This window comes from Oncorhynchus mykiss, chromosome 6 (genome assembly GCF_057628025.1).
Source record: "Oncorhynchus mykiss isolate SJ-2025 chromosome 6, ASM5762802v1, whole genome shotgun sequence".
In the NCBI taxonomy this organism is placed as follows: Eukaryota; Metazoa; Chordata; class Actinopteri; order Salmoniformes; family Salmonidae; genus Oncorhynchus; species Oncorhynchus mykiss.
In genome coordinates this window covers 48,602,754-48,610,550 of record NC_143027.1, presented here as the reverse complement: position 1 = coordinate 48,610,550, position 7,797 = coordinate 48,602,754, and positions in this window count along the sequence as shown.

Here is a 7,797-nt window from a genome sequence, read left to right as displayed (position 1 = left end):
AATAATTGCAAGACCTGATCCATACTTATCTTAAATTATTAACTTGGAATTCACACCTTGTAGTTTTAAGTTCTGGTCAGAAATGTTGCCACTGAGGGGGTGGGTCCAGGTGAAAGTCATTTTTAACTGGGTAAGCCATAAAGTCATCTATGAATAAATAGATCAGGTACATGCCTTTCAGAATTAATCATATTCTGATGTCGTACAAACATAAAAATCTGGCAAAACATCGTGTCAGTTGGCTTTAGGCTTCTAGAACTACGGTGGTATGAGAAGTAATCCATCATTGCTCTAATTTGGTTTTCAGGCTCACTAATGACCCAGATTAGATACAGTTGGTCACATTTGCATGGCTTAAGTGGTGATTGTGTGTTTATCTTCAAGGTCCCAGACCTCATTGCAGAGCTTGCCTGCAACTAGAGAGGCTCCCCTCATGGAGGAGCCTCTGAAGGCTCTTTTTGGGGTAACGGAAGAGAGCCTCCTGATATCCCTGGTTGAGGGTCACTCCATCCCCACCTCCTCCAGCTCCTCCGAGTTGAGCTGTGCTATCGTGGGGGACGTAGTACACCAGCTTAACTCTGGCCTCTCAGTGGCCATTCAGGCCAGCTCGGGGAGTTGCCCCCCTATGGACAGTCAGGACATAGCAGCAGGCAAGGAGGTCATTCGGGTAGCCTCGGTGCAGATCCTGGCCGAGCTACAGAGCCAAACGTCTGAGCCAGAGTGGGTAGGGTTTATCGAGCCCCTCATGGACCCTGTGACCGATGATGTGCTGGTAGCCATTGTCGGCACAATGGACAAAATGGCACAGGACTTCAACATCCTATTGGATCTGGCCAAGAAGATGACAATCTTGGGGTCTAAATTTCTGACCAATCTTCAATGTGACCTTGATGTTGAGTGTCCTTCTGGGAAAGAAGGGACCACTCACTTTCTCAAAGAGACTGGATCCTCTACCAGTGTGGCGTCCAGAAAGATTCAGACCCTCTCTAGCCCCGACTTTCAGTCTAAAGCCCTGAAGGCGGTGAGCACCATCCTTACAAGGAAAGTCAGCAGCTCTTCTGGCATGGCTCCTTCCTCTTCTAGTGCTGCTCCTAGCCTTACTGAAGCCCCCCTGAATACCAGCTGCACAGCCCTAACATCTGTAACCTCCACTGCCACAGTGATTGTTAAGGCATTTGTGGGAGGCATGGAGACGATAGCATCATTTGAAGGCACATGTGAAGCAGTTGATTGGCCAGTTCCTGTAAATGACCACAAAACAGGACCTTCACAGATGATAACCCTCTCTCTAGCCCACACACTCTACGGCCGTATACGAGCAAAGCTGAGGGACCTTTTAACTCTAGCCGCTCGAGAAGAAGGTGTGGCTAAGGATGCTTCTCTTCTGGAGTATTCAGAAACCCTGGAAAAGGCAACTGTTTCAACTGTTGAGGTCCAGTTACCCAGCACCGAACTTAGTAGACATTCCCAGAGAGAGCCAACCAATACCAGCTCTCTGTCTCTCCAATCTGGATACCAGTACTCAAGAAGTTCTTAGCAGTGTTTTTTCCATCTACAAGTCAGAGTTATCAAAAGTGGAGAGTAAATCCTTGGCCGTTGTCAGTTCATCTGATGAGTCCCTAGAGGCTTGTTGGTTTGTTGTGTCCTATCAAAGCTTGATGACTATACTATTTCCCAGTCACCCTCACCCAATGAAGACTTGAGCGTGAGTACTCAATATTCTCAACTGAGCTCAGAAGAGAGTGTCAGAATCACAGAGTCCTCAACTAGTCTGATTCAGAGCATTAAGAAGCTCTCTAGCAATGACTTTCAGACTCAGGCAGAAGAGGCAGTGAGTAAAGTGCTGATGAGATCCAGTCATTCCTTTATCACACAGATCAGCCATACTGGTCTTCAGAAAAGTCTGCAGGCTGGCTTATCATCTAGCTCACCATCAGAGATCCATGTCCTTTCAGAATCCATGTCCTCCATGTCCTCTGAGAATACAGCCTCTGGATTAGTGGAAACCTTTGTCAAAGGAATGGCGACTATTTTCCAGAAAAATGAGTCCACTGACACTGTGCTACTGGAAAGAAGTGGGAGAGTTTCGCAGTGCTCCCACGGGGGCTCCCAACTGGATTATACTGAATTGAGTGTTAAAATATCAGAGGAGAAGCTTTGGTCAACAGCTGCGTCAGTATGAAGAACACACTTAAGGATTTCTTCACAGGGCTGAAGCCATCTGGATCCGAAAGGACAGAAAAGGCTTCTTCCAAAGAGACCCTTGGGGAAATCCTGGTTGCTATCCAGAGTGAGATCTCAAACTTAGGGCGAATGAAGGATTCCAGGGAGCTCCTTCAGATCAATGATATGGTAGGAACTATGCTGAAGGAGGTTGAGAAAAGTGAGAATGACAGTGAACAAGTCTGCCAAGACATCCCTAGAACCTGTTAATCTTTGTCCACTTCTTTAAATGGTCGTAGTTCCTTGTCCAGCTCTTCAAATGGTCCTAGGTCAGAGTGTGAGTTAGAGATCAACCTCCCTGGCACTCCCATCCCTGACAAAGTGTATTTTGATCTGACCTGCCCCATCGTCAGGAGCTCCTGCATCGACACCAGGGTCTCTAAAATGCCAGAGATTTCTTCAAGTGACCTAAAGACAAAGATGATGGAACACACAGATGAACCCCTGCATCGTAACAGTCCAATGACTGACAGCAGCCGACCACCGAGTGCTAAAGCCTCTTTTCGATCCTCCACTCCATCTTTCACCAGCAAGGGAACCTCTTTGGTACCAAAGGGAGATGGGATTGACATTGAAGAGAAGGAGGTGTGTATCCCCAGCAGCTCTGGCCATCTGAGGGAGCTCTTAATCACCCCGGACATCAGCAGTGCCACTGCAGTACTTGATGGACTCCAGCAAAGATGATGGCATCTGTTTTGTCACCATACTGGTGATAAGGTTGATATCGGAGATCAGACCCTCAGCCCTAGATGGACCCTCCCAAAAGGCAGCAGATCTGACAGAAACATCTCAGCAACTCATCAGACAAGTCCTGTCTGAGTTCTGTGCTGCATCCAGATTCTCCAGGACACAGGCATATTCCCAGATCCTGAACATTCAAAGGGTGTTCAGAGGTGTACATAAAAACCTAATTGAGGAGTTAGGCTCTGCCCTGCAAGCAGCTATTTCCTCCCAGGACCCTGCATTTGACAGAGTCCTGGTAAAGTCCTTGACCCAGCAGCTGGTACAGGGATGCAAGGAGGCGTCAAGACCAGCTTCTGCTGCAACAAACCCATCAGACCAGGCTGAGACAGAGAGGGGGGCTGAGCAGAAAGCAAGAAGGAGCTTCCTTTGCTTTTCAATTACCAAACTCAGGATCAACTTCAAGGTATAGCAGGGAGTTAGAATTTGTTTTTGGATCCAGTTAGGTGCTGATGTTATTGATGATAAGACAAATACATGAAATACATTTGCTTTATTCATCACTAAATTGTTGCCTTGGATTCAGAAGTTTTCCATTTATTTATTTATTCTCTGTACCATTTTCTTTACCTTTCTTCTGTTAGCGTTCCAAGAGAGCAAACAAAAAGGACTGCCATTCAGTCCAGGACCAGACTGAGATTCCCTCTACTGATGGACATTGCATAGGTAAGGATGTTTTAGAGCTCTGCTATAGCTTGTAGTTTGGTTTAGGTGTGTGTTAGAAACATAGGAATGCCTACCAAACTCATAGCACTGTTATTTTTCAACGTTACTATACTGCATCTCTCTCTCTCCCCCCCCCCCCCCCAGTTGGAGAGGTTTCTCCCTCCATATCTCAGCCTGTCAAAAAACGATCCTTGATTGTACGGGTCTTTTCAGCAATGATGAAGCCATTCAGGCGCTTCACCAAGAAGAACCTGTAACCTGTTACGCTGCATGAAGAACTACTTTTGTAACAGCAAGACTTTTGACAAGAGGAATTTCTGCATGTCTACCCTTTCAAAGTCTATTTGATCAAATAAATGCAAATTATTTTACAAGAATTTCAAGTGTTTTGGAAGATTGGTAAAACTGAAGCAGCTTTTCTCAGAGAAATGCACTAGTTCCCCCTTGGTTACACATTTATTGTGCAGTTTTTGAGTTGGCAGGACTTGGGGCAGCAGGTAGCCTTGTGGTTAGAGCATTGGGCCAGTAACTGAAAGGTTGCTAGGTCAGATCCCTGAGCTAACCATGTAAAAAATATGACGTTCTGCTCCTGAACAAGGTAGTTAACCCACTGTTCCTAAGCTGTCATTGTAAATAAGAATTTGTTCTGAACTGACTTGTCTATGAAAATAAATAAAATAACCACAGTTTGACTCTAATACAATAGTTGCTGCATAGACTGTCAGATAACCAGATGTTCTCTATTAATTTAGTTAGATTGGTAAGAGCTTATTAGCAGCAAGGGGAAAACACATAGATGAGAATTAGCTATCTGCAGCTAGATCAACCCTCTGAGATATTTTCTATATGTTGAAAATATAAGGTCCAACAGTTGACAGTGTATGTCAGAGCAAAAACCAAGCCATGAGGTCGAAGGAATTGTCCATAGAGCTCAGAGACATGATTGTGTCAAGACACAGATCTGGTGAAGGGTACCAAAATGTTTCTGCAATATTGAAGCTCCCCAAGGACACAGTGGCCTCCATCATTCTTAAACGGAAGAAGTTTGGAACCACCAAGACTCTTCCTAGAGCTGGCCGCCAGGCCAAACTGAGCAATCGGGGGAAGGGCAGTGCAGTGGAGCAGCAGTGCAGTGGAGTAGCTTCAACATCCATAGGCCCAGGGATTTCACATCCCATTCCATGATGCAATGCAGAATACGGCTTCACACAGAACAATCACCAAACCCATAAGATAACACTTAGCACAGCCAAACATCATGGATCACATGAAGAGGCATGTGTGTTCTCCAGACGTGATACCTTGTCATGGACCTGCTGTTTTGATCTTCGCTCTCCCTCTCCCCCACCTCTCTCTCTCTCTCTCTCTCTTTCTTTCTCTCTCTCTCTCTCTCTCTACCACACCTGTTGTCTCGACCTCTGAATGTTTGGCTATGAAAAGCCAACTGACAATTACTCCGGAGGTGCTGACCTGTTGCACCCTCTGTAACCACATTATTTTGTTGACTCTGCTGGTCATCTATGAAGAATGTTTGAACTACAGTACTTGAAGAACGATCTGGCCTTACAATCTGGCCATGCACGCTTATAATCTCCACCGGCACAGCCAGAAGAGGACTAGCCACCCCTCAGAGCCTGGTTCCTCTCTAGGTTTCTTCCTAGGTTCCTGTTTTTCTAGAGAGTTTTTCCTAGCCACCGTGCTTCTAAATCTGCATTGCATGCTATTTGAGGTTTTCAGCTGGGTGTCGGAATAAGCATTTTGTGACATCTACCGATGTAAAAAGGGCTTTATAAATAAATTGTACTGATTGATTGATGATTGATTGTATGAAATGGAGTAGCATATATCCATCATGTAAAATGAACATTGGGCACTGTCTCCATGGAGTATAAATCAAAATCAAATCAAATCAAATCTATTTGTCACATACACATGGTTAGCAGATGTTAATGCGAGTGTAGCGAAATGCTTGTGCTTCTAGTTCCGACAATGCAGTAATAACCAACGGGTAATCTAACTAACAATTCCAAAACTACTACCTCATACACACAAGTGTAAAGGGATAAAGAATATGTACATACAGATATATGAATGAGTGATGGTACAGAGCGGCATAGGCAAGATGCAGTAGATGGTATCGAGTACAGTATATACAGTGCCTTGCAAAAGTATTCGGCCCCCTTGAACTTTGCGACCTTTTGCCACATTTCAGGCTTCAAACATAAAGATATAAAACTGCATTTTTTTGTGAAGAATCAACAACAAGTGGGACACAATCATGAAGTGGAACGACATTTATTGGATATTTCAAACTTTTTTAACAAATCAAAAGCTGAAAAATTGGGCGTGCAAAATTATTCAGCCCCTTTACTTTCAGTGCAGCAAACTCTCTCCAGAAGTTCAGTGAGGATCTCTGAATGATCCAATGTTGACCTAAATGACTAATGATGATAAATACAATCCACCTGTGTGTAATCAAGTCTCCGTATAAATGCACCTGCACTGTGATAGTCTCAGAGGTCCGTTAAAAGCGCAGAGAGAAGTGAAGAACAAGGAACACACCAGGCAGGTCCGAGATACTGTTGTGAAGAAGTTTAAAGCCGGATTTGGATACAAAAAGATTTCCCAAGCTTTAAACATCCCAAGGAGCACTGTGCAAGCGATAATATTGAAATGGAAGGAGTATCAGACCACTGCAAATCTACCAAGACCTGGCCGTCCCCCTAAACTTTCAGCTCATACAAGGAGAAGACTGATCAGAGATGCAGCCAAGAGGCCCATGATCACTCTGGATGTACTGCAGAGATCTACAGCTGAGGTGGGAGACTCTGTCCATAGGACAACAATCAGTTGTATATTGCACAAATCTGGCCTTTATGGAAGAGTGGCAAGAAGAAAGCCATTTCTTAAAGATATCCATAAAAAGTGTCGTTTAAAGTTTGCCACAAGCCACCTGGGAGACACACCAAACATGTGGAAGAAGGTGCTCTGGTCAGATGAAACCAAAATTGAACTTTTTGGCAACAATGCAAAATGTTATGTTTGGCATAAAAGCAACACAGCTCATCACCCTGAACACACCATCCCCACTGTCAAACATGGTGGTGGCAGCATCATGGTTTGGGCCTGCTTTTCTTCAGCAGGGACAGGGAAGATGGTTAAAATTGATGGGAAGATGGATGGAGCCAAATACAGGACCATTCTGGAAGAAAACCTGATGGAGTCTGCAAAAGACCTGAGACTGGGACGGAGATTGTCTTCCAACAAGACAATGATGCAAAACATAAAGCAAAATCTACAATGGAATGGTTCAAAAATAAACATATCCAGGTGTTAGAATGGCCAAGTCAAAGTCCAGACCTGAATCCAATCGAGAATCTGTGGAAAGAACTGAAAACTGCTGTTCACAAATGCTCTCCATCCAACCTCACTGAGCTCGAGCTGTTTTGCAAGGAGGAATGGGAAAACATTTCAGTCTCTCGATGTGCAAAACTGATAGAGACATACCCCAAGCGACTTACAGCTGTAATCGCAGCAAAAGGTGGCGCTACAAAGTATTAACTTAAGGGGGCTGAATAATTTTGCACGCCCAATTTTTCAGTTTTTGATTTGTTAAAAAATTTGAAATATCCAATAAATGTCGTTCCACTTCATGATTGTGTCCCACTTGTTGTTGATTCTTCACAAAAAAAATACAGTTTTATATCTTTATGTTTGAAGCCTGAAATGTGGCAAAAGGTCGCAAAGTTCAAGGGGGCCGAATACTTTCGCAAGGCACTGTACATATGAGATGAGTATGTAAACAAAGTGGCATAGTTTAAGTGGCTAGTGATACATGTATTACATAAAGATGCAGTAGATGATATAGAGTACAGTATATACGTATACATATGAGATGAATAATGTAGGGTATATAAACATTATATTAAGTAGCATTGTTTAAAGTGGCTAGTGATATATTTTACATCAATTCCCATCAATTATCATTATTAAAGTTGCTAGAGTTGAATCAGTGTGTTGGCAGCAGCCACTGAATGTTAGTGGTGGCTGTTTAACAGTCTGATGGCCTTGAGATAGAAGCTGTTTTTCAGTCTCTCGGTCCCAGCTTTGATGCACCTGTACTGACCTCACCTTCTGGATGATAGCGGGGTGAACAGGCAGTGGCGC